The 26,937-nt window shown below is 45.9% G+C and overlaps 1 long non-coding RNA gene across 2 annotated transcripts in view; it reads left to right on the forward strand.

Moving 5' to 3' along the window:
• The window catches only part of LOC109281595 (uncharacterized), a 90,280-nt gene that overhangs the window by 56,303 nt on the left and 7,040 nt on the right, over positions 1–26,937 (forward strand). For both annotated transcript variants that reach the window (XR_002088261.2, XR_002088262.2), the window contains one exon: positions 19,488–19,590. This is a non-coding gene — a long non-coding RNA (uncharacterized LOC109281595). The remainder of the gene's footprint in view (positions 1–19,487; positions 19,591–26,937) is intronic.

Below are 26,937 nucleotides of genomic sequence, written 5' to 3' on the forward strand. Positions count from 1 at the left end.
GGCTCCCTGTTCCGTAATGGGCAGTGGCGTCCCATGGGACTGATGAAAGACCGATGCAAAGTACCCATTTAACAAGTTGGCTTTTTTCTGGGTGTCGGTTGTTTCATAGTTTCAGAGTAGCTAGGGTCAGGAGGGACCTGAACAGATCATCTAGCCTGACCCCCTGCCACAGGCAGGAATGAATGCTGGGTTCACAAGAGCTCAGAGAGGTGATCATCCAACCTCCTCTTGAATATGCCCAAGGTAGGGGCGAGGACCACCTCCCTGGGAAGTTGGTTCCAGATTTTGGTCACCCTAACTGTAAAATATTGCCTTCTGATCTCCAGCCTAAACCTATTCTTCATCAGCTTATGACCATTGTTCCTCGTCACCCCAGGTGGTGCTGGGGAGAAAAGAGCTCTGCCTATTTGCTGTTGATCCCCCTTGATGAGCTCGTAGGCAGCCACCAGGTCCCCCCTCAGCCTCCTCTTGCTGAGGCTGAACAGGTTCAAGTCCTTCAGTCTCCTCATAGGGCCTGTCCTGTTGCCCTCTCACCAAGTGGGTGGCCCTCCTCTGAACCCTCTCCAGGCTGGCCACATCCCTTTTGAAGTGCAGTGCCCAGTACTGGATGCAGTACTTGTCAGTTGTCCCATCTGGTTTAGCAGGGGTCCAGTGTTGCCCTTGCTTTTCCTCTGGCTCCCCGCATATCTAAAAAAGGACTTTTTGTTGTCCTTGATACTTGTAGCTAGTTGGAGTTTGGTCCCAGCCTTGGCTGTCCTGGTTTGCTCCCTGCAGGTCTGGACCAGTGCACAGTATTCCTCCTTGGAGGTGGATCCAGTCCTCCATCCTTTGTAGGTTTGTCTTTTTAGACGCAGGAGGTCCGCTAGTTCCTTGGAGAGCCAAATGGGCTGCTGTGACCTTTTGCTGCCTTTCCTCCGAGATGGGATAGACTTTGCTTGTGCTTCCAGGATCACTCCTTTGAGGAGCAACCACTCGTCCTGGACTCCCCTCCCCTTTGGGTTGTGGCCCTTTAAGGCCTCCCTGATGAGCCTCCAGAACTTGTCAAAATCAGCTTTCCTGAAGTCCAGGACTTCCGTATTGCTGACTGACTTGCCAGCTTTATGGCAGGTGGTGAAGGTGATCAGCTCATGGTCACTGTCACCCAGCTTCCCTTCAATCATTAGGTCACTGATTAGGTCATCCCCCATTGCCAGAACCAGGTTGAGCAATGCTTTACCACTTGTTGTCCATCGACTTCCTGTGTCAGATAGAGCTCATCCATGCATGAGAGAAAGATTTGGAAGTGCTCAGATTTGGCCGAGTGCTCTTCCCATGAGATGTCTGGGTAGTTGAAGTCTCCCATGACAACCATGCACCAGGAGCATGTGGCCAGGACAAGTTCCTCCTGTTTAATCCCCAAGCTCCTAGCATTTGTGTACAGGCAGGCCAGTGTCCCTTTAGAGGCCCTTGCCTTGCCCGCAGCTCACCCCAGGGCTGGGGTAGGGGTGGGTTCCCTTAAGTGCCTTGGCCTGCTGGCTTTGCAAGGGTTGCTCAGTGGGTCAGCAGTGCCAGTAGTGCCCCTATCCCCCGGCAGGCTCAGTTTAAAGCCTGGTGGAGCAGGTCAGCCAGTCTGGCTGAGAAGAGCCTCCTCTCCAGCAGAGAGAGGTGGAGGCAGTTCCTTCCCAGCAGCTTGCTGCCTCTCTCACCAAAGAACAGACTGTGGTCATGGAAGCCAAAGCCTTCCCAATGACACCAGTGCCTCAGTCTTTGGTTACTACCTGGATGCTCCTCTCCCTCCTTATTCTATAGCCCGAGGTTGGGAGGATGAAAGAAAACACCACCTGTGCCCCCAGACCCTTTAGCCCTGCACCCAAATCCCTGTAGTGCTTTATGACCCGGCTGGGAGCACTCCGAGCCATGTCATTGGTGCCCACATGGATAAGGAGCATAGGGTAGTGGTCAGTGGGCTGGAGGAGCTTAGGGATCTTCTCCACAATGTCTTGGATACGGGCTTCCAGGGAGCAGCAAACTTCCTGGGCTAACGGGTCGGGGCAGCAGATTGCCCCCTCAGTCCCCCTCAGGATGGAGTCTCCCATGACAAACACTTTGCGTTTTGTCTTGAGGAGAGCGGGGGTGGTAGCTACAGTAGAGCCCGTGTTGACTGTGGGAGCTGGGAACTCAGCAGCTCTGCTGGGGCTGCAAGGGGTTTGTACCTGTTGCAAAGCTCTAGTGGGGCAGGGACCTTGGTGTAGCAGGCCTTGGGGCCCTTGACCACCTTGGTCTAACCCCTTGGCTGGACAGTAAGGGATGTTCTCGAGTCCTCCCTTGTCCTGGAGGGAGACTGTGATCTATCCTCCGTGTCCCAGGGGAGAAGGGCCTCACAGTAGGAGTCGATCTCCTGCTCACAATCCCTGATGGCATGCAGTCTGTGGACTGCAGCCTGGAGCTCCTCCAGCTGGCACGCTAGAGACCCCAAAAGGGAGCAGACCTCACAAGGGGAGGTGGCCATGATCCTGGACCCCAGAGCCTGAAAAAGTGACAGGCAGCCCCCGCAGCTGAGAGCCAGAGGCTCTGTCTGCGTGGAGCCTGGAACCATGGGCTCCATCTAGGTGGAGGCCTCCGAGGTGACGAGGCAGGGGGGCCTCAGACCCCGAGAGGACCCTTTGGGTGCAGTGTGTGCCCATCCGCAGCATGCCACTGGTAGGCTGGCTGCAGCTGGGACTGTCTACCCTAGGGAACTCACAGGCAGGGCCTTGGGCCCTCCTGTGCACTATCCTGCTCAAACTCTTGCGCTAACTTGTGCGCCATGCCCAGGAGCATGACTGTTTGTACGGCCTGTTCATGAGGCTCTGGTCATGTGGCTCCCTGGGGGGCTGAGTGAAATAGGAGCCGGGGAGGGTGTGTCCCTCCCTCCTCCACTCAGCTGGCTCCCAGCTGGTTAATTTTGCTAAGTCTCACCCACCATGGGCCCCTGCTTACCTGTGGGCAGGTTGGGGCTCATCAGAGGTCCTGGGGCCTCTTCTGGGGGTCCCTGGGCTCATGGGGGTACAGTGGGATCACACCCTTGCATCTAGCACTGGAGCTGGGTCCTAAGTGCGGTTTTTACCATTGCCGGGCCCTTTTTAAACTGCGCGCTTGCGCAGAAGGGCTGGCCGGTGCTGCACTGTTTTTGGTGGGCTAAGGGAGGTTCTCTCTCCCCCCACCAAAGGAGGGGACAGGTGAGTGCCCTCCTCTAGCCTGGCTCGCATGCTGGAAGCCGGTCGCTTGGCTCCTTAGGGGGCTAGGCCAAGTAGGAGCCGGGGGGGGGGCGTGTTCTTCCCCCCCATCTCCACTCAGCCAGCTCCCAGCTGGCTAGGTTGGCTAAGTCCCACCCACCACAGGTCCCTGCTTACCTGGGGGCAGCCTGGGGCTTGTTGGGGCTCCTGGGGGTCTCTGGGCTCACAGGGCCCAGCGGGCTTGCACCTGCATGTCTTACACCAGAGTTGGGTCCCATGAGCAAAATTGGTTATTTGAACAAGGACTAGCATCCGTATTTGCTATGTCCAAGGCATTGACCTAACTACTATGGTAGAGATGTGTAACCTAGGTGGTACTCCAAGAGGTACCCCCTGTCCAATTGAAGGGATCAAAGCAGGTGCACAAGTGCTATGGGAGGTGTAGGGACTCTCCTCCCCCTGTAGAGTATAGCCAGACCACCCATGGGGACTTAACCATATACCTTTTAATGAGGGAACAATACTGGGAACATAACAGGCATAAATCAGGGGGTATAGTGGACACCACAATGCCCCAACAGGGCAGGATTCAACAAAGGTTAGACACTTACAATCACTGACAAAAGACAGGGTTAACAAAATATAAAACATAAACAGCAGAGCAAACAATACTGGTTGGTGAAATATAAAAAGGCACAAATTACAAAATGTCAAATGACAAGGAAATATAGGGCCTAAGTACCTAGAGGGGGAGAAAGCACAATGGCCCTTTTCCACTGCAAGACATCTTACTTCTTGTTAGCTCACTCGCACCAAGTCACCCTGGCTGGGACTTGAACTCAGATCTCTCATGTAGTAGGCAGAAATACTACCACACAGCCACCACTGCTCTGGGCTGCTAGGGGTCTTGACCTTCCTGGAGCCCTGGCCTCACATCAAACTGCCTGGCCTCTGATGGAGGAGCTGGAAGCCAAGCTGGTAACCTCTCAGGTCACTGCTCAGATCCTTGCTGGAGCTGGGGAGCATCTCCTGCTGGCCACAGCCTCTCGTAGGGGATCCTGGAGCCCAGCAGGAAGCCTCTCCTGCCAGCCGCATGCTGAGCTGCTGAGGGTCCAACTGCTGCCTCCAGGTCCGGCTTCTTCAGGCTCTTCTGGGGCTGCTGCTCCCGCCCCGCTGGCTCAGCTCTTGCCAGCTCTTTGAAGTTCCTTCTTCATTGTCCCTCGCTGGTCTCTTTCCTGAGTCAGCCACGCTGCCCCTTTTATCCCCCTCCAGGTGACCCAAGGGGCTAATCAGGGGACATGGAGGGTGAGTCTCTGGGGCCTGATTGGTGAGGAAAGGGAATCCCAAGCCCTCCAATCATCTTTTACCCCTTCAAAACCCCTGGGCCAAATCATTACCAGATTGGTGAGGAAAGGGAATCCCAAGTCCTCCAATCATCTTTTGCCCTTTCAAAACCCCTGGGCTAAGTCACTACCAGCCAGCCCGTCACAGATACATGCATTTGCTTATTTTCCCTTCAGCCTAAGAAATCTTTAGTTATTCCCAGCAACATGAAACACCTTCAGTAGGAGGGGTTGTGAATTATCTTCCCTGCTTTTCCTTTTTCCCTCCAAATAGTTTATAGCTTTCTGGGAAGGGCACTCTTCCGGGAAAAGATGCAAATATGAATGGCTTCTAACCACTATTATTCAGCAGAGCATCACTAGCATCTGTTGCAGTTAATTCAAAGCAAGGACTGTTTCCTCTTTTGTTTTTGTAGCAACGTACTTAGGAATTTAATACAGAAGGGAGGCTGGGCTGTGAGTCCTAAGTGAATTAAGACTGCAAGTTAGAGTGAAGCACCTGTGCCCCAGAATGGGGATAGAATTTGACACTCCTTTCTCTGTAGTAATGGCTATTTTAGGCAACTTACTGTTGTGAATCTGTTTCTAAGGCATCTGACCATCCTTTTGCATTGTATAGGAAATCCAGGCATATAACTGAAGGATGTAGCTTCTACTATATGAGAGAGACCTACAAGTCTGATGTGACAACACTTAGCATTGTAGCTCCTCAGTCCCTTTGTTGGATCTCACATCTTAGCAGAGATGTAGTCACCCAGTGGTTGTAGTCTTGTACTCTAGATTCAGACTGGTTAAATGCAGCCTTTGTTTGAGTCTCATGCCAAAGGCAGTTGACTCCAGCTTGAGTTGGTTCCTGATCACTGTGTGAAGGAGTCAAAGGGAGCAAGGTATGATGCCAGTGACACAATTCCCTTGTGTACTTTTGGCTACACTGAATTACTTAATCATTCAGCCTGATGGGTCATCTGTGTTTGGCACGGGCCTTTGTCCTGTTCCAGCATTCACTGAGTCTTCTATAAATAATGGCTTTGGTTCTTTGTGGGCAGTGGTTAGGAATAATTTTTCCCCCATGACTTTATCTATTCCCTAACACAAAGCCTAGGACCCTGTAAATATTTCTTTTTTTTCATGAGTAGGAGAAATCGTTGCAGATATAACTATGGCCCTGAGTCAGCAAAGCACTTAAACACATTCTTAAGTCACATTGATTTAAATATTTACATTGATGTAAACAAGTGCTTTGTTGAAATTGAAGCCTATGTACAAATACATAACTGTTTGCAGACTGAGCTCTAAACCAAGAGTTTTGTAAATTGGTGAGTAGTGATTTCTGTTATGCTTATATTTGTTGCCATTCCTTAAATCAAATATTACAACACTTCTTTTCCTTCTCCTTTTAATTGTTAGCTTAGATTTGCAGACTACAATTTATTTCTGTATATTTTCTATAAAGTGTCTTGCAAGTTCTTGCCCTGAAGAGGTATCATATATCTTGGAGCTGTTGTTTGGAAACCTCAGTCCCATAAAAGGCATGCTAGCATCAGATGCAAAATAACTTCACATTTAGAGCTAAGGTTATAAAGATTTAATACCAGATGGATTTTTGGAAAGATAAAATGACATTAATGCATTTGATGCTGGTTACTTAGCTTCAGGAACTGCAGGAATGACTAAATTCAGTTTGACATCATGATGCATTTATTAAGCCTCTATAGCAGTGATTTCCTCAACTGACATAAAAAAGAAATCTTTCCTAGACTCTAACTTGTGGTACAGAACTTAACAAAAAGGCAAGTGTCCTCAGTTGCCTTTTTCTGCTTTGTGGAAGCCACTGTGCCCTTAAACTAAGCATCCCACTTTGCATTTCAAGCTTTGTTTCATCCACAGTATTGTGCTCACTAGAAAAAGCCATGCAAATATTTAATTTAGTCCTTATTCCATGATAAAGAAAAGCTAAAATGACACGATCCTAGATGCTGGCCAGCTACTTTTGTAACATGTATAATTCTGGAGTGGTATTATGCATCCTTGTAGTCCTATCAATGGATATGTCTGAGCAGATCACTTTGCAAGATCAGTCACACTATGGAGAGCTACAGTAATGCTTCTGGATTCCTCTGTGCTAAGTCTGTTATCAGATGGCACAGTATTGAAACCCTTTTGCCCCAGTAGTTCTCAGGCTTATACAAGTATAAACTGGTTTAATCTCAGGTTACACTAGCATAAAAATACTGAAAAATTCTATGGGCATGTCCCCATGAGTGGGAACTCGCGTTTCCCTGAGGACAAATAGTAGCAGCACGTATTTGTACTGCTGCTTGTACAAATGCATGCGTGCTCTGGCGTGCCCATGCATGCGTGCTCTGGTACATGGCAAATTGCCCTGGGTGGGGTAGGGGAGGCTGGGGTCAGCACCTGGGCTGTCCCCAGCAGTTTTACCTGAGGTCCTGGGGGGCCTTCTGGGGCTGCAGCAGTGATGATCCAGGCTCAGAGCCTGGCCAGCAGCTGGAGTGTGGCTCTGGCCAGCCAGGCTCTAGTTTTGGGCAGCATGGCCTGCAGCCACATATGCCATGCCACTTTTTTTGGCGTGTTTTGTTTTTTCAACCAGGATCTCCCAGTGTCAATTCCCCCCCCCACCAAAGTGCATGTCCGGGCACGTGCGCTGAGGCAAAAAGCCCTGACTCAATTTTGCACCATTTCTATTTGAGCTGCTGCAAGCGCAAGCCCTATGGGTGTGTCCACACATTCAAGCACATGTGGGGCTAATTTTGCCACTTGGGTCAAAATAACCCTGCCTGGCTTCTCCTGTATCTGCAGCCAGGGGGAGCTAGAGCCTGGGGAAAGCACCTGTGCTGTCCCCAGCAATATAAAAAGCTGTCCTGTCCTGGCCCCATCAGTACAAAAAGATCCCTGTCAAGTAGTTCAGGGCTACTCGTTCTCAGGAGCTTCTGGGCCCCAGCCAATTGGTACACTACTCCTTGAGCCAGCTGGACTGCTGAAGCATCCCTGAGAGTTCCCTGCATGCTTTACTTACTGCAGCAGTCTGACAGTGGGGGCTGCTGCTTGGCTGTGACCTGCTGTGCAGCTGCCAGACCTGGATTGGGACTGCACAGCCAGTAGAGGCATCTGCCCCACTAGGCCAGCTACCAGTGGACTGTGGCTGCAAAGTTGGCACTACTGCCATGTATGCCACCTGCCTGGCCATCTGGGCAGCTATAGCTCAGAAGATGTTCCGGGTGTGGTGGCCTGCTTTGAACTGTCATAGCATGTCCTCCTGGCCCTAATTGGTTTTTTTGACTCCTGGATATCCAGGGGTCTAATTTGCCCGCGTACTGCAAATTTGCAGCATTGGGAACATTTTCTCATTCCTGCATGTACCTCTTGCAGCATCTCAAAGGAGTTTGAGATGCTGCAAGAGGCACATGCGGGCTTGCCTGGACACATCCTCTGTGTTTTCACAGAGTATTACCGTATTTTCGCGCATATATCCCTCAGGGTATACGCGATTTTACAAAAAAACCGGATGGGTGCGGGCTATATGGGGGTGTGGGCTATGGACGGACTATTTTTCAAAAGAGGGCCACCACGGGGGCTGGGGCAGGCCGGGCTGCACCGCTGCTGCTGTGGGGGGCCGGGGCGGGCTGTAACGCCACTACCACGGGGGCCGGGGCAAGTCGGGCTGTGCTGACTCCCCGCTGGGCCCGGGCAGGCCAGGCTGCGCCGCTGCTGCCGCGGGGGCCTGGGCTGGGGCCAGGGCAGGCCGGGCTGTGCCACCACTGCCACAGGGGCTGGAGCTGTGGTGGGCCGGGCTGCACTGCTGATGTTGCAGGGGCCGGGGCGGGCCGGGCTGCGCCGCCTCCCCACTGGGCCTGGGCAGGCAGGGCTGCACTGCTGCTGCTGTGGGGGCTGGGGCCAGGGCTGGGGTGGGCCAGGCTGCGTCGCCTCCCTGTGTATACACTGTCGCGGGGAAGACATGGGTGCAGCGTATACACGGGCTAATTTACAAAAACACAATTTTAATTTTCCACGGGTTATACGTGGGTGCGGCTTATTTTCATGGGTGGGCTATATGCATGAAAATATGATATTCATGGTCCCAGCTATGACCATAAACTGCATCTGACTAGAGGGTCTGGTGGCAATGTGGTGGGGCTCATTGTGGCAGGGTAGCTCCTATAAAATACTCGATGTTGCAACCTCCAGAGTAAGGGAAGTATAGAGTGCTTCAAAATACTAGCCCCATTGCCTTGTGGGTACTTCTTGGTTGGAGAAATGCTAAGGGAAACCCCTGACAAAAAAGCACTCTCACTGAGATGTTAGGCCAGGGGCAAGCAGAATATGGCCCATAGGCCACATCTGTCCTGCCACGCCATTTTATCTAGCCCACAGGGCCCCTCCAAAATTTAGATAATAGTGGCTGCCTGTCTGAAAGCTGACATGGCAGCTGGTGGCACCAGCCACAGGCTGCAGGAGATGCCAGCTTCAGCAGCAAGCAGCTTGGGCTTTAGTTGCGAGGCAACCAACCCCAACCCCAATCTCAACCTGACACAGCTGGCCCCATTCTGCCTCTAGCCCAGGCCAGGTTGTGCCATTTGGGAGGGGTGGGAGGGGCTGGGTGGGTCATGTGGCACTGGTGAGGGGAAGTGGGGACTGGGTCAGCTTCTGCCATGCTGCATGAGATGGGGCAGTTTGGGTTGGGTCATGCCATGCCAGTGTGGGAAGGAGGAGCTGGGCCAGATTCTGCCATGCTCTGCAGGATGAGAGGCTAGGTCGTGCCAGACTGGTGAGAGGAAGGTGGGGCTGGGTCAGCTTCTGCCATGCTGAGTGGCTCAGGGTGAGCTGGGGCCAGGTTTTGCCTTGCTGGTGAGGGGAAGTGGGGACTGGGTCACCTACTGCCATGCCGCACCAGTGAGGGGAAGGTGGGGCCTGAGCCAGCTTCTGCCATGCTGGATGATGGGACGAGCATGGTCATGTTGGGCTGTGCTGGTGAGGGGGAGGGGAGTCTGGGCTGGCTTCTGCATGGGTATGGGACAGGTCAGGCTGGCTCATGCCACACCAGTGAGGGGAAGAGAGAGCTGGGCTGACTTCTGCTGCACCACATGGGTCCCTTCCTTACAGCAGGGAACCTTGTGCTGTTAGGAGGGGATGGGCCTGGCTGTGCAGGTCCTGACCTTGTACCTGGGAACCAGGTGCTACCAGGCTGGTGCAGGCTGGCTCCCTGCCATACTGTGCAGGTCCAGCTTTGGGAACTGCTTGCCATTTGGAGCCATGGGCAACACAGGGTGGACTGGTTCCTGGTTGGTACATGGGCAACAGCCATGCTGTGTTCTCACAGGAGGCCCAGTGCTCCTGCTGCAGTTACTGGCCCACCTACTTCTGGTGGTGTGTTATGGCAGGTGAGACCACTGGTGAGTACAAGCCAGGGGAGGAACTGGGTGCCCAACTGCAAGAGGTCTGAGAGGTCCACTACACCACACCTATACTTCAGGCAGTGTACAGCGTATGAGTGAAATTTATTTTGAGCTATTCATAGATTCATAGAAGTACGGTCAGAAGGGACCTTGTAGATCATCAAGTCCGACCCCCTGCCCTGGGCAGGAGAGAAAACCAGGCTCAAATGACCCCAGCCAGGTAGACATCAAGCCTCCTCTTAAAGATCCCCAGGGTAGGAGCCATCACCACTTCCCTTGGAAATTGGTTCTAGATCCTGGCCACCCTGACTGTGAAGTAGTGCCTTCAGATGTCTAGTCTAAACCTACTCTCTAACAATTTGTGGCCGTTATTCCTTGTTACCCCGGGGGGCATGTGTGGGAACAGGATCTCTCCCAAACCCTGCTGGTCCCCCCTAGTGAGTTTATAGACGGCCACCAGGTCCCCCCTCAGCCTTCTCTTGTGAAGGCTGAACAGGTTAAGGTCCCGTAGCCTCTCTTCATAGGGTCTGCCCTGCTGCCCCCGGATTGTGCGGGTGGCCCTTCTCTGGACCCTCTCAATGCTGTCCACATCCCTCCTGAAGTGCAGCACCCAGAATTGAACACAGTACTCCAGCTGCGGCCTGACCAGTGTTGCATAGAGGGGGAGGATCACCTCCTTGGCCCCGCTTGAGATGCATCTGTGGATGCACGACAAGGTACGGTTAGCCCTACTGACCATGACCTTGCATTGTTGGCCCATGTTCATCTTGGAGTCAGTAATGACTCCAAGATCTCTTTCTGCCACCGTGCAGCACCCTACACTTGTCAGTACTGAAACCCATCCTATTTTCATTAGCCCACCTCTGCAACCTGTCCAGGTCCTACTGTAATCTATCCTTCCCTACTAGCGTGCTCACCTCACCCCAAATCTTGGTATCATCAGCAAATTTAAACAGGCTGCTTTTTACCCTGTCGTCCAAGTCACTAATAAAGAAATTGAACAGTGCGGGCCCTAGGACCGAGCCCTGGGGGACTTCATTGCCCACTTCCCTCTAGGTCGAAAAAGACCCATCCACCACTACCCTCTGTGTACGACCCTTCAGCCAATTAGCAATCCATCTGACTGTGTAAGCATCAATGCCACAGTCACCTAGTTTTTTGATGAGGATGGGGTGGGAGACAGTGTCAAAGGCCTTGCTGAAGTCCAGAAAGACTACATCCACCGCAACACCTGCATCCAATGCTTTTGTGATTGTAAAAGGTAATCAGGTTGATCTGACAGGACCTGCCACTAATGAAACCATGCTGGTTACCCTTAAGCATCATCCCTGCTGCTGGCCCATCACAGATGTGCTTCTTGATAATCTTCTCAAAGAGTTTCCCCAGGATTGAAATAAGACTAATGGGCCTATAGTTGCCTGGATCCTCCCTCTTCCTTTTCTTGAAGCTGGGGGCCACGTTGGCTTTCTTCCAATTGTTATTCAATTGTCTCTACATACACTACTCAATTTTTTAAAGAAAAGAAAATTAAAATTTTTATAGTAGATGTTTGATTTTTAGTGTATGATTTTTTATCTATACTTTGTTAAAATAATTTTTTTCTGAAAGATTTTGTGTGTGCAGTCCTTGATTTAATTGGTTTGGCTGTTTTTGGGGAGGTCCAATGCCCCTGAAGCGTCCATCAGTTGTTTGAGGGTGATGGGGCAGGATGTTAGAAGGGTCATAGTTTCATAGATTGTAAGGGGTTGGAATGGACCTTGCAAGATCATTGGGTCCAGCCTCCCCGCACTAGACAGGAAGGACAACTGGGATCAGGTGACCCCAGCCAGGTGACCATCCAGTGTCCTCTTGAAGATTTCTAGGGTAGGTGATTGCACCACCTCTGGAGGGAGTTTATTCCACAGTCTGGACATTCTGACTGTGAAGACGTTTTTCCAACTTCTTGCTATCTTCAGATATCTTGTTATCTTCATGACCCCTTGCTATCTGATAGGTTGCGCCTGTGCCTTGTGATCTAGAGAGCAGAACTCCTGGGGCCCTAGGAGCAGGCCATGCACTGTGCACTATGAGGGTGGGCCCTGTTTCCCAGTCAAGGGGTAGACCTTTTGATGTCAGGGATCATGGAGGCAGGGGATTTTTGGACCAACATGGCAAGCGGGGCAAGGTTTGGTGTTGGGTGGGAGGATCTTCTGTCATAGACAATGTGACAGGCTGTGACTTCTGGTTCCAAGACCACACCCCCTTGCAGAAGGAGTACTTCTGGGCCAAGGGGAGAGACTTCTGGTGGCAAAGGTCAGGGGTTTGGTGGGGGGGAGGGGAAAGGGGGATGTGGCACAGAGCTTCCAGCCCCAAGATGGTGAGCAGGTAGCGAGGCAACTGTCAAGGGGCAGGGCTACCTATGCAGCCCTTGACAGCTCACCAAAACTCATTAATCAGCCCTCCAGCTGAAATAATTGCTTTCCTCTACATTAGGCAGTCAGCATAAAGTTTTATCTGTTGCTCTCTGGCAGAAGCTACAACCATTGAGGCACTGAACCTCTGAACTCAGTCTTGTTACCCAGATTACAGGTAACCTTCTGTGCAGGCTACTGATAAAAGAGGCAGAAACAGGTTTACAGTCCAACCTTTTATTTTCTTGTACTTTGGAATAAATGTTTGTTTCCATGTTTTAAAGTCTATCTGTCTACCTGCAACAGGACAACATATATTCTCACTTATACCACCTGGGAAGACTTGAGAGATGGGAGGAGGGTGGCATGCTGATTGGCAGCAGATCTTGAATTTGCTGAGTTCTCCAAATTTACCTCCAGCCTATGCCTAATATTTATAGACTAGTGAATTGCCCATCAGGAAGGATGGGGGAGAGTGGGGGGTGGGGAAGGCGCCTCCCAGGAGCAGGGGAGGGGGGGGCAGGGAAGCTTGCCTCTCCATCTGCTCCACCAGCACCCTGCACCACTGCCACTTCCAGCACTGCTGGCCTTTCCCCCCACACCAGCCCTGCTCCTCAGATGTGGCGGAGCACTGCCATGATGGCAGGGACAAGACGGGTGGGGGGGGGAGGAGGAAGGAGGCCACCTAGCTCTTCCTGCTCCATCCCCTTTATCTCTGCTGTCATGGAGGCACTCTGCTCTCTGGTTGTTTCACTAACCAATCAGAGTGCTCCAAGAGTGTTACAGACAGACAGACAGACAGACGGACTAAGCCCTTTATTATATAAGATGGTTGGTTTTAATATTCTAATAAATGATCTCTGATTGGTTTTATTTAAATTTCTTTCTTCACTGAAACTTTTGAAACTGGACTGGTTCAGATCTCTTGTAGACTTGGAAGGTGTGAGTTAGTTGGGATTTTCCCCATTTTGGAATGCTGTTCCTGTTTCTTCTTTACCTTTATTGTTTTCTTTGACAAGACTGTTTTTCTTTTTACAAATTATCTGAGCATTTTAACAAAAATATATCTATTATAGCAAAATAACATCTAATGCATTTGGTTACATCTATTACTACTATTACTATTTTAAGATAAAGCTATGATATAGTGCATATGGATTATTTAATGTATGGTTTTCCCTTATCTCCTTAGGTCTTGTGCTTTGTTTAATTGTGTTTGATGGATTCTTTTACTTGCTGACCAACTTAATTGTCACATCTACAAAGATTTACGCTATGGCCACTCAGAAACAGGCTTTGAGTCTTCTTCTTAGCAACCCTTTTGCAGTTTAGCTTAGGCCCCTTGAAAATGGTCAAGGCTGGCAACAGTTTGGCTTTTGGATTCTGTCTCGATGGTAGGAATGAGACAGCGTCATCCATTCCATCTCACCCTAAAGCGGGGATGGTAGGTCTTGGGCAGCCTCCACTCCTCCATACTCTTGCCTAGGCATACACATTGAAAGTCTTAGTGTGATGGTCACAGGACTCTGAAAAAGCAGATTCATCAGGCACCTGACTAGACCTCTTATGCATACATCATAATCAAGAGGATTGATAATTGCCTACTGTTTATGGCATGGTAGCAATAGGAGATGGGAGAGAAAGACTAGAGAATGACTGGCTTAAAATACAAGATGGGAGAGACTGGAGACCCTAGTATATTCATCTTACAGTAATATAAACATAAATTGGCTTACCTGCAGCAAACTCAAATTTAACCACCTCTCATAGGATATAAGCCTGCTGCTATGAAGTCAGTGAAGATTTTACTCTGTATAGTTATCAATTCAACACTTCACAGCTATAATTTACTTTCACCAGAGCATCAAAGGTATTTTCATACTAAATATTGATATTTTCTTGGTGTCGGCATTTAGAATTTGGAAATTAGTAGTTAATCTGCAGCTTCTGTTCTAAATTCTAAATTGAAGGGAAAATAGTAAATGGGTAAATTATCCTTATACTGGTACCAGATAAATTAAATAGGGGGAAAATATAGAAGGAAGATGGGGTGAGTGATAGTAAATGGGTGTGTCTACATGAGACACTTTACTGTGAAGTAGCATAGTTTACTGCGCAGTAAACATGTGTGTCTACATGTACACATGCTTACTGCACAGTAAACCACACTAATCATGAGTAAATTTGCTACCTGCAAATGCAAGTATCAAATTTACTTGTGAGTAGTTACTGTGCAATAACTCACGTAGAAATGCCTGAATGGGAGCAAATCAGCTCCTGGTCAGCTGGTCACCAGGGGGCAAAAGATTCTTCTCTGCTCCTGGGAGATGCCTGCTGCCAGGGCTGGCTGCACCACTGCACTCACTGAAGCCCCGGCAGGGGCTATGTCCCCCTGTCCTGGCAGCAGGGAGCTCCAGGCCCCCAACTCTGATATTATGATTGGGGAGTGGAGGCTGAGAGATCCTTATCTTCCAATGCCAGCTCTGCAACAGTGGGGACCATGCTGGGAGAGCCAATACTGGCAGCTGACAGCTCCCCAGACTGTTCCCCACAGCTCTATGATTGTGGAGCTGAGCTGAGAACAGGCTCTCCAGCTCCCACCCTGCAGTCATGGAGCGAGAGCTGGGAACTGTCCTGGTCAGAGGCAGGTCCCAGCCCTGTACCTTGATCAGGCTATCGAGGCATGGGACTTGGAAGGATCTTCGGGGTGGGCAGATCCCAGCCCCCTCCCATGATCTACCAATGGGGCAGCTAGTAGTGAGCCCTTGGCTGAGTGGGGAATCCCTGCCCAGCTGGGGGCTTGCTGCTAGCTGCCCCACCAGTGGATTGGGTCAGTGGGCTGGGACCTGCAGCTCTTTCCAAGTCCCTGGCTCCATGTTCCCTGCCAGCCCCTGGGAACCCAGAGCTCACCCAGGGGGAGCCCAGAGCTTCCCCTGGTGGCAGCAGGGGCCCATTGCAGGGCCCCAGGAAATGAAATCTGCCATTAGCAGCAAATCTGTTCCCACTTCCCTACACGTGTAGACACCTGCTTGGGGAGCATTTACTCATGAGTAAACTGCTCCCAGATCTAATGCACATGTAGGCACATCCAATATGTACTGTTTCTGAGGTTAATTCTCTTTTATGGATTAATAATTCATATGCCATCCAAAGAATATTTTGATTTCAGTGAAATTGAGTAGGTTGTTTTTTAATTTTTACTTTTAGGCACAGTTTTTTTTATTAATGAGACTATGTGTGACAGTTTTGCCAGTTTAGTATCTATAGTGTGCAGTATGAAGAAAGAATTCTTTATTTCTCTTCTTTTAAAAGACATTTTAGTAGAGAATGCAGAAATGGAACATATGACCGCTACACCATTTCATGTATCCTGATTAATACCAGAATGTCACCTCTTACATTCCAGACTTTGGGTTTTATTGATGTGGCTTATAGCTTCCAGCCATTATTTGTACTGATGTAACAGGCTCTGTAGAAGGAACTTACACTACATACAAGTGAATGCCAGATGTTTAGGGCTTGAACGATGAACATTTAACAGCATGTGAACCCGAGTTGTCTAGTACATATACTGAAGAGCAGAGAAGCCAATAGGTGTATAAGCCTCTTGATTTAGAGAGTTTCCAAGCTTGATTAGTTCCACTGAAAACAGAAATAAAATTTTCATTTAAAAGTTTTGCACATTGCAGAAAGGTGACTTGCTCCTCAACACACCCATTGACTGGGGACAGAAAGTACACATAAACCAATATAAGTAATTAAAAATCAGTTCAAATTTGTAACACAACAGAAGTCCACTGCCCATAAACTGCTTTCAAAATGCCTGAAAACAGTTTAAGATAAACCTGGATGGATGTAGTGTCAGACTTAATTGATGTAGGTTAAATTAGTTTACTGAACTTCTGTCCCAGAGGCCTCCACATTCAAATTATCTCACAGTCCCCCTGCATCCCAGGATGCTTTGTACCTCCCCTGCAGGCACCCCCTTGCAGGGTGAGTGGGCTAGTCTTTGCCCAAACTGCCTGCTCCAGCTGAGCTGGGAGGAATACTGTAGTGTTCTCTGGCTTCTGACGTTGGGCCGTTGCCGGCATGCGGCTGCATTTCCAGAATGAAAAGTGAATGGCTGTTCACTTGCTTATCAGTTCAATCTATGCTGCTTAAAATAACCTGCAAGGATTGAATCAATTCAGCCTCAGGCTTCTGGACTGTCTGTACTCAGCCGTTGTGGCTGTGCATATTATCCGAGCCTTATGTCCTCATCAAGCTGCTTCAGGCATTGCAGCGATGTCACCTGTGACAGTCCTTGAGCCAGGTCCTGTTTAATCCCATCCTTTCTGGGGTTTCATTGTTTTAAAACTCTTGAGATAAAGTTAACAATACCCAAATAATTATTGCTCTCAATACTCTGTCTTCTTTTGGTCCTAGGTGTGTCTCCATTTCCATTTTTTCTAAGCATTAATTTGTATTATCTTTTTATAAATTGTTAGGGGTCTAAAGATTACTAAAAAGGGATGGAACTGTTTCTAATGTAAAGGTCAGTTATTCAACAAATTTCTTACTTATATTTCAACTTTGAACATGCCATAGTGAGAATTTCAGGCATAGGTTTGTTGCAGGATCTGATAAATAACGGCTGCAAACTGTACAATACTTCAATATAGGGTTGGCCAGCCTGTTGCACAGATACTATACATGGCATGGCCAGCCACTGTGTGGCACATTACAGATTGAGGAGACAGGCAGCATAACAGCAGATAGGGCAAAAGGAGGAAAGTAGAAAGCAAATCAGGCAAAGAAAAGGGATCAGAGTGGCCCGCATGGAGGGGGTGGGGCAAATTTGTGGCATGTTTGCCACAAAGTTTGGGGCTTACTGCTGAATATAAAACTCAGTTTTTAAGATCATGGTAATCTCTTTATGAATGAAAACTGGGTATTCTGCAAGAGGGAAGGTTAGGAGGAAAGAAGGGAACCCAACTGGTCAGATAATCAGAAGCCACATAAAATGTTTAGAGAGATACCAGAAGGCATATCCATAAAAATGTCTTGGTCTGTTCTCAAATGGGAGTTATTACAGCAAAAATTATTTATGATTGTTCTCTTTTGCTACTAGCTGGACAACAAATCAAGTACCATGAATGGAAATAACAGAGGCAAAAAGTTCTCAGATGCCTTGTTTTCATAAAAAAATATATTTCATCTGGAAGCAGCATGCTCTTTAATATATTAATCTAGTTCTAATTTCTTCTCTCAGTGCCCTAGCTGCTTCTGCTAATTAGTCAACCTGTCCCTCTCCTCCTGTCCTCTCCATCCATATGCTTATATAGTTTTCTCTATTTCTCAGGCTTCTGATTTTTTTTGCCCTTTCTCTTTCATCCCTAATCTATTTTGGAGCCTCATTTCTGAGGCTGAACTTCCTAACCATGTACATTTGCCACTTTTTCAAGTGGAAGAGCACGTCACTAAGCTGGAAGATAATGCAGTTTGTCAATTTTCACTAGGCATCCTGGGAAATCATTTTCTGCTTTGGAGATAATGTATGTTCTGTTTAAGCAATAGTTCCCACCAGCAAGGGCTGTTTTCCACCTGATAACTCGTTGCAATGGGAGTTGTGCACCTTGGGTAGAATGTGTCTGGCTATTAAATCAATTTACTGTGGGTGCTGGAGCCTGCAATAAAAGTGGTTTGCTACAATTAGGAGACATTGTACTTTTCAGTATTTTCAGTGTATTTCTAAATTATCTAATAGTGATAAAAACAGGATTTTGTCATTGTGGCAGGGTAATCTGATGCGATATAAGAGCAAATGACTTGCTATAAAAGAAACTCAAATACTACAATAGCTTGTAAAATGAGTCCAAATCCTGGTATAAAATTGGAGGGTCTGGTATTTTTATGCGGGCTGTACTATTCCTTTGTATTATCACAGCCTTGTTGCAGTTATGCTATGTCGTGGAAACACACACAGAGTACTTTTGGGTCAGGTCAGCAGAAGCTTTTATTTAAAAGGAACTACAGCTGTAGGGGGAGTTCCAAAGTGACATGGATTTCCCAAGCACTTGGAAGGGGTCCCCCCCCAAGAGCAAAATCAGGAGGCTTATATACTTTTTAACAGTTGCTTACAACTCACGTGATCATATAGTGAAATTAGCATGAAAAGCGGCTATAATATTACTTCATTATTTCTTTGCTGTAATCAGGATGGGAATTATGGGGGAGGTGAGGTTAGTTCACAAGCCTCCTTCTTGCACCTGGAAATCTACTTTGTACATACTTTTTTTTGCTACCTTCAAGGCCGCGGTGAGCGAAGCAGTTGCAGAAGAGTTACAAAGAACAAACACTTGCCCTTATCTGTTCTACTGTACAGAGCCAGCAATTCTACACAAAGCAGTTATGTTATCTTATAACTAAAATAATCAAAGTTTAAGGCATATATTTTTTCTGATTCCACAGCTAATTGAAATAGTCATTTTTGGCTTTAATATAGAACTATGAGAAATTTGATTAAAAAAAATATCTATTCTGAGAGGGAATGAAAGATAAAAGTTTGAAGTTTCCTATAAAATAGAAATTCCAACATTTACTGTAGAAATAATCAAAATTACATTTCTTTTTTGACCTTTTAAAAATTGTTTCTGGGGTTCTTTGTGCTGTTTTGAGCCTCTGCAGAGCAAGAGTCTGAAAGCTGAAGTGGGCTGCTGAGGAGACATAACTCCATGATTTTCTGTGTGGTGGGATGCCTTTAACTTGCGGAGTCTGCAGTACCCTGGAGCTTAGCATACTGGGGAACTGTGAAGTTTGAGGGCTTTCTGGGCTCACTGTGTTGGGTGGTGGTGAACTGGCAAATTTACCCCTGGTTTCTGCCAGAATGTCATTGGCATTTTCCAACCAAAATGTTTCACTGGAAACTTTACTAATTTTACTTTAGTAGAAGCAGGATTGGGCCCCTAGTGTAAAACTTTTAGGCCAAATCCACAGGCAAAGAACATGGATACTGATTTCATTGACTTTAGAGGAGCAAGACCAGTTTTTATCACCTAAGAATATAGCATATGCTCCTTTAGGTCTGTGACTCCAACATAGAATACTGTGCCTAATAAATGTGTTTCAGTTTGTGCTATTAAAGCTTTTATTTTTTCTCCTTCATGTTAGGTGTCAGCATTGTATAAGTGAAGAACTGGAGAGTTTTAAAGTATGAGCAGCAATCCCTTAAAATGAAAAATGAATCATCAGAAAAAGAAATAATCCTTTTGTGGTAAGGCTATATATTCTGGTCATACTTCAAATACTTTGTCTTTTGGCACAAAAATAAAAGGTAGCTTTTTTTTATCCACTGAGCCAATTTGCTACAGAAGAGCTTTTTTTGCTACTAAAATAGCAACAGATTTGGGCAAACTTTATAGTCTTCCAGAATGGAAATTTGCGGGAAAAAAAAATCACCGTTTTCTTGTAAACACCAGTGAAACTTCACTTGCTACAAGGCATGAAATACTTGTGGAACTCCCCCTTCTGCTGTACGCACTCTTGCAAAGAGAAACTGGGAGGTTTCATAGATTTCCTTCCTCAAAAGTAATGGAAACTTGGGCTTAGTTAGCCTAAATTTTCTAGTAATACTTTGGCTTGCTTTTAACTCAGCTTATTAGCAGAAATTGTACTGCTGCCACTTCTGATGATTCTGTCTTAATTAAACCAGTGTAAATTCTGAGAAAAAAATAAGAAATGTAAAACTATAGCACTCTTGGTTTAGAGATGATACCTTTTATTAGACCAATTAAGAAATTGCAAAAAAATGTTCTTTTTCTGCAAGCTTGTGGGCGCACACGCCCTTCCTTAGGCTCAGGGAAAAGTAAAGATGGTAAAAAGTCCCCAGAGGTAGAAAATAAATTTCATTTTTGCACAGAGGAAGTTGAAGGTGGAGGTCTGTTCCTCTGGGTCCATGAGAGTGTCTTTGCGAGTTGCTCTTTGATGTGCAGATAAGGCAGGATTTCTTCTCTGGTGGTGTCAGATGGCAGAAAGTCAGGGAGGTGTAGAAATCTTCTTGTTGTTCAGCAATGAAGTTTAATATAGAAATCAATTTGTGCTGCTGTAACCAAGGGCATAATTTAACTCTATCTTCTATTCCTTTCTGACTTCTTATCTGAGGGACCATCCCCAAGGAACCATATTATATTCTATTAGTGCTAGTGCCTGCACTTTGGGATGGTAGGTGTATGTGTTTTGCACTGGTGCATCTCCATTGACTACAGTGGAGTGACGCTAGTGTAAAATAAGAACAAGAGCACGATCAGCCTCAAAGTGTTCCTATGTTCCTGGTCATAATTAATTTAACAACCTGTAAGTGAATATTTTTTTTCCTGGTGCTACTGGATAATTTTAGTAGAAGAGCCTTTATGGTTTCAATCCTGACCTGTCTCCTTTGTGGTGGATATACATACTGCCAGCTGTGCAAGTTAAAGGAGATGACAGCAATCTTAATTACCATGAGGGGGAGGTGTGATTGCTTTTTCAGAAGTAATAGGCTATCACTTAAACTGGGAGTATTAGCATTTGTGTTTTATTTTTCAGAAAGAGGTCAGATGCAGTTTATGGAGGGTATTCTACATGACCATTATTGTCATCTAGACTTGCACCTCTTTTACAGTTGAGATGATAACTTTAAGCTTTGGCAGCTGTTTCAGGGTTTTTTGGTTTGATACTCCTGAGCTTGATTTTCTTTCAATAGCTATTGTCCAATAAATAGCACGACCTCTCAGCTGTTGTATTATAGCCATATAGTTTTTCATCCCTGTGTTGTGCAACTTTGTCAGATCTTCTGATATTTAGTGTTTAGGCTGATATCACTGAGATCATAAGCATACACTCTGATATTTTCTTAACCAAAGAGAGACAGCAATGGATTGTTTGGCAATACTATTATTTATGATCTCAGGAAAGACAGTTAGGAAATTACTTGAAGAGAATCAGCAGGCAAACAATGAGTTTCTTATGGCCAGTAGGGAAACAGTGAATTGTGTGATTTGATTGCTGGTAATATTTTTGATATAGTCTTGATTGGGAAAATTACATTGTGCTAACCTGAGTTTGAAGCTTTGTGTCTTTCTTATTTAAATCAGTCTAACCTTTTCTGTAATTGAGTAATATTAAACAGGCACTTGCAAACATGTTATGAATAAATTAGTTTATAAACATTTTATTTCCATCCCTTAATGGAGAATGTTTGACAATGTGCTGCCAAATGTGAGATTTCTCTCTTTATGGCTCACTTTATCTGCAGCCTGGTAATTGTACTTTCAGTGCTACAATATTTGTGTAAAGCAATGGTGACATTCAGTGCCCAGTTTGACTGCAGTCTGATTAATCTTTTGCATATATATTACTTAAGGCTCTTATAACTCACATTTCTCTTGTTTTACAATGGCAGGTATGAATTCAAGAAGGATTCTGAATATGCATAAAATTAATTTAAAACAAACACTGAATTGTTAGGAATACTGAGTATATTTTTTTCTAAGAGATGCTTGCATGAGAAAATATGTTTGTGGCTAACAATGCTATGTTCAGTGCATAATGTTTTTTGGAGTCATACCAGCTATGGAAAAACATAGAAATGAAAGGCATGATATGAATCACTGATGCACAAATTCTTCATTTACTCTCTCCCTGGAGTTGGTTAAACATAGAAAGCTTTGTCAAAGAGCACCTGTAAGGACTATCTACTGTAGGGGTTATTAACTTTTTAAAAGAAGTGTACTCCTGGCAGCTCCCTTTTTTAATAAGTGTGTGGGGGGTGGCAAGTGGCTGGACATGGAGTGGGTGGGGGGTGGCGATTAGCCAGATGTGGAGTGGGGAGGGGAGGGGGTGGTGATCAGCCAGATGCAGATGTCTCTGCCTGCCCCCGGGTGCCCTCTGGGACCTTTTAAAGTACCCCCGGAGGTACACGTACTCCTGGTTGACAACCCCCGGTCTACTGTAACAGGGTATGCATCTAGATAGTCATTAATGGGACTGGATATTGAACACCTTCTTGTCAGAGACCTGGCGAAGAAACTTATGGACACTGGTTTCAGTTGAACCTGAGGAGTCCAATTGCATTTTAGAGAACCTGAACAAAAGGAGGCTTAATGCTATGATTTTACCAGCTACATTGTACCACCAGGTTAACATTTCCCCACTTCCCCCCACCCCGCCCTGCCTACCTGTCTTACACCTATTGTCTCTCATCACCTCTGATCCTCATTGGCATTTGCATTTTCACAGACCGGCATTTTGCCTATTGGCTTGTATTCCATCTAGGAGAACACATAACACCAGCAGACTCTCCCTATACCTGAAGTAGGGTGTTTGTGCCTGAAAGCTTGCAAAGAACAATTTTTCCAACTATTTAGTTGGTCTAATAAAAGATATCACATTTAGCCAAAGAACCTTGTCTGCCTTTTAATGCCCTGATGTACTTGAATGGGGTCTACTTAACCACATTTAAGTTCAACTATTGTCCAGTCAGAAGTGACAAGGGCCAGAGGAGGTGTTACTGTGTCAGGAACAGCAGCCTCACCACAGGGCAATGCCAGTTGCCTTCCCTTAGTTACCACATAAGGCTCTGCCTATATGCAGGGGTGAACTATGGCCACTATTTCGGGGATCACATTGTGGGCTGCTCTGCGCCTGCCCTCCCAGCTTACCAATAGGATCTGTTTAAAGCCACAATCTGACACACATTATTGAACATGAATGGTAAAACCCAAATTATTTTTGGTGTAAATTAATTAAAATCAGTGGAACTAGATGTGGTTAGATTTGGTCTCCAAGTCATTTTACTGGACTTAATTCACTTGCTTTTACAACTAAGCAATTCTGTGGATTTCAGTTCCCAATATATAATGAAAAGCAGAATTTGTTTCTAATAGTGGACATGGGCACTGGGTTCTCAGCTAGAGGAAGTAGGTGATGGTCCTAGTTCTACCATTGTACTGCTGTTTTACCTTGGACAAGTCACTTAATTTAATATAAAAATAATTGATATTAATATCAGCTATTGAGATATATTGTAGCTACTGAACTGTGATCAGTTAGTCATACTAACTATTGTTAGTCATACTAATTTAAATGGGAGTGTCTAATCACTGAAGAGAAACTTACTGAAGCCTATAGAAAAATATGTATTTTACTATGACATTATGAATAAGTCAATAGGAGATAATAAATTGTGATGGAAATTAATTTAAGGAAATAGAGAAAAAAATCCTTATTTTAAAGCAATTGAACTATCAAAAGTAACTGCAATGAATTAAAGTAATAATAGAATTAAAAATGACAGTTAATGGAAGCAAAATAGAGTGAAATGAAAATCAGTTACTCCCAATTTACTTAATGTAATAAAAATATATTGAAATAAAAGATCTTTAACAATTTTTAGTAGAGAATAATATAATGAAATCTATTTGCAGAATATAGTTTAGGGAGCAGTGCATTGTTCTCTAATTATTTTCTCGGATTGCAATGTATTTTATGTTTATTAAAAGACTGATGTGCATTTTCACTGTGACAGAGCAAACACATATAGACCACTAATAGTGTGAAGTCTCTCATTTTTTAAACCATAAACTTTATGACAGTAAATGTAATGAGGAATTACCTTAATAAGTTGAACTGTTCAACAGGAAGAACCTGAGAGAGAATAAATATGTCACTGCTTTTTATGAGTTTTCCATTATGGAAGATGACCAGCTTGGCTTAGCAGGGAACTCTTCAGTAAACTAAATCACAAAAAGGAAGTTTATAAGAAGTGGAAACTTGGACAAATAACTAGGGAAGAGTATAAGAGCATTGCTCGGGCATGCAGGGATGAAGTCAGGAAGGCCGAAGCTCAACTGGAGATGCAGCTGGCAAGGGATGCGAAGGGTAACATGAAGGGTTTCTACAAGTATGTAGGTAGCAAGAGGAGGACCAGGGAAAGTGTGAGTCCCTTACTGAATGGGGGAGGCAGCCTTGTGACAGAGGATGCAGAAAAGGCTGAAGTGCTCAATGCCTTCTTCACCTCAGTCTTCACAGGCAAGGTCAGCTCCCTGTCTACTGCACTGGGCAGCACAGTTTGGGGAGGAGGTGAGCAGCCCTTAGTGGTGAAAGAACAGGTTAGGGACTACTTAGAATACCTGGATGTGTACAAGTCCATGGGGCTGGATGGGATGCACCCAAGTGTGCTGAGGGAGTTGGCTGATGTGATTGCAGAGTCATTGAACATCATCTTTGAAAACTCATAGTGACCAAGAGAGGTCCTGGATGATTGGAAAAGGGCAAACACAGTGCCCATATTTAAGAAAGGAAAAAAGGAGGATCCAGGTAACTACAGACCAGTCAGCCTCACCTCAGTCCCTGGAACAATCATGGAGCAGATCCTCAAGGAATCCATTTCTAAGCACTTGGAGGAGGAGAAGAAGGTGATTAGGAACAGACAGCATGGATTCACCAAGGGCAAGTCATGCCTGACTAAGCTGACTGTCTTCTACGATGAGATGACTTGCTCTGTGGATCCAGGGAGACCAGTGGATGTGGTGTACCTTGATTTTAGCAAGGTTTTTTTGATGCAGTCTCCTACAGCATTCTCCCAGGAAGCTAAGGAAGTATGGGTTGGATGAATTTACTGTAAGGTGGATTGAAAACTGGCTGGAGCATTGGGCTCAAAGAGTAGAAATCAATGGCTCAATGTCCAGATGGCAGCCGGTATCAAGTGAAGTCACTCAAAGGAGGTTCTGGGGCTAGTTTTGTTCAATGTCTTCATCAATGACCTGAAAGATGGCATAGAGTGCACCCTCAGCAAGTTTGCAGATGACACCAAGCTGGGGGGAGTAGTAGATACACTGGAGGGTAGGGCTAGGATTCAGAGGGACATAGACAAATTGGAGGATTGGGCAAAAAGAAATCTCATGAAGTTCAACAAGGACAAGTGCAAAGTCCTGCACTTAAGACAGAACAATCCCATGCAGGCTGGGGGCTGACTGGCTGGGCAGCAACTCTGCAGAAAAGGTCCTGGGGGTTACAGTGGACAATAAGCTGAATATGAGCCAGCAGTGTGCCCTTGTTGCCAAGAAGACTAACGTCATACTGGTCTGCATTGGTAGGTGTGTTGCCAATAGGTCATAAGTAGGCCAATAAGTGATTATTACCCTCTATTCAGTACTGGTGAGACCACATCTGGAGTACTGTGTTCAGTTTTGGCCCCTACACTACAGAAGAGATGTGGACAAATTATAGAGAGTCCAGTGGATGGTCACAAAAATGCTGAGGGGACTGGGGGACATGACTTATAAGGAAAGACTGAGAGAACTGGCCTTATTTAGTCTAGAGAAGAGGAGACTGAGAGGCGACTTAATAGCAGCCTTGAACTAACTGAAGAGGGGTTCGAAAGAGAATGGAGCTGGACTGTTCTCAGTGGTGACAGATTACAGAGCAAGGAGCAATGGCCTCAAGTTGCAGCAAGGGAAGTTTAGGTTATATTTTAGGAAGAATTTTCTCACTAGGAGAAAAACACTGGAACAGGTTACCCAGAGAGGTGATGGAAGCTCCATCCTTGGAGGTTTTCAGAACCTGGCTAGACAAAGCTTTGCCTGGGATGGTCCTGCTCTGAGCAGGGAGTTGGACTAGATGACCTCCTGAGATCCCTTCCAATGAGACCCCTGCTCATTGGAAGGGATCCTCAGTCATTTTCTATGACTCTATGATTTTAAGTCATCGTACAGGGCATGATCATAAAGTTCTTTTACAGAACTTTGCTTCATCATATCAAAGCTTGTGATAGCTCCTTCCAGTCTGGGAAATAGGATACTTAGTATAGGAAGGTAAATTTTATAATGGTTTTTAAATGAAAGGGGCACCTTTAAATTATTATTTTTTAATTTTATAATTTTATATAAGAAATAAAGTTGGTTTGGGGGCACCCTTTAAATAGAGAATACTGAATTAAAAAACAAACAAACAGAAAAAGCTTTGATAAACTTTTCCCCTCCCCATCCTTTTGCTTATAAGTATCTTTTCTGTGATAGAAAATCTAAGGCCTCAGTACTACAAAATAATTGTGTACACAAACCCCTCATAATGCCTGAATGAAGTCAGGTGTTGGCGCTGTCTAATTTAAATTGCTATGCCGGAGTGGGACTTGTTCTGGGCAAAACACTGGGAACCATGTTTGCAAATGGTACTGAGATGCCTTCAGAAGCAGATGGGTGCCTACTAGGATTTATCTGTATCTTTAGGCACCTAAATATGGTTTATAAGACACAGAGATTTAAGAGCCAAGTGGCAGTTCGTTAATTTACCTTAGCCCTCAAGATTCTGATATAAATTGGAATTAAGGGGACAAAAGCACACGTTATGTGCTTTTATATGAATTCTACCATAAGGAGCAAGCAAGCAACCAACCATATTGCTAAAGTTGAAATTATATACATTTCACTAAACTAACAAGAAATTAATCATTACATTTATCAGATCAAGTTCCTAATTAAAATCCAATCACTGAATCAAGGGCTTACAACAGGTATGCCAGCATTTGGTCCAGCTAGTGAATCAGTTTAGCAGGCAATCAAATCACATGGTTAATATAACAAAA

The sequence above is a fragment of the Alligator mississippiensis genome, chromosome 2 (assembly GCF_030867095.1).
Source record: "Alligator mississippiensis isolate rAllMis1 chromosome 2, rAllMis1, whole genome shotgun sequence".
NCBI classification, from domain to species: Eukaryota; Metazoa; Chordata; order Crocodylia; family Alligatoridae; genus Alligator; species Alligator mississippiensis.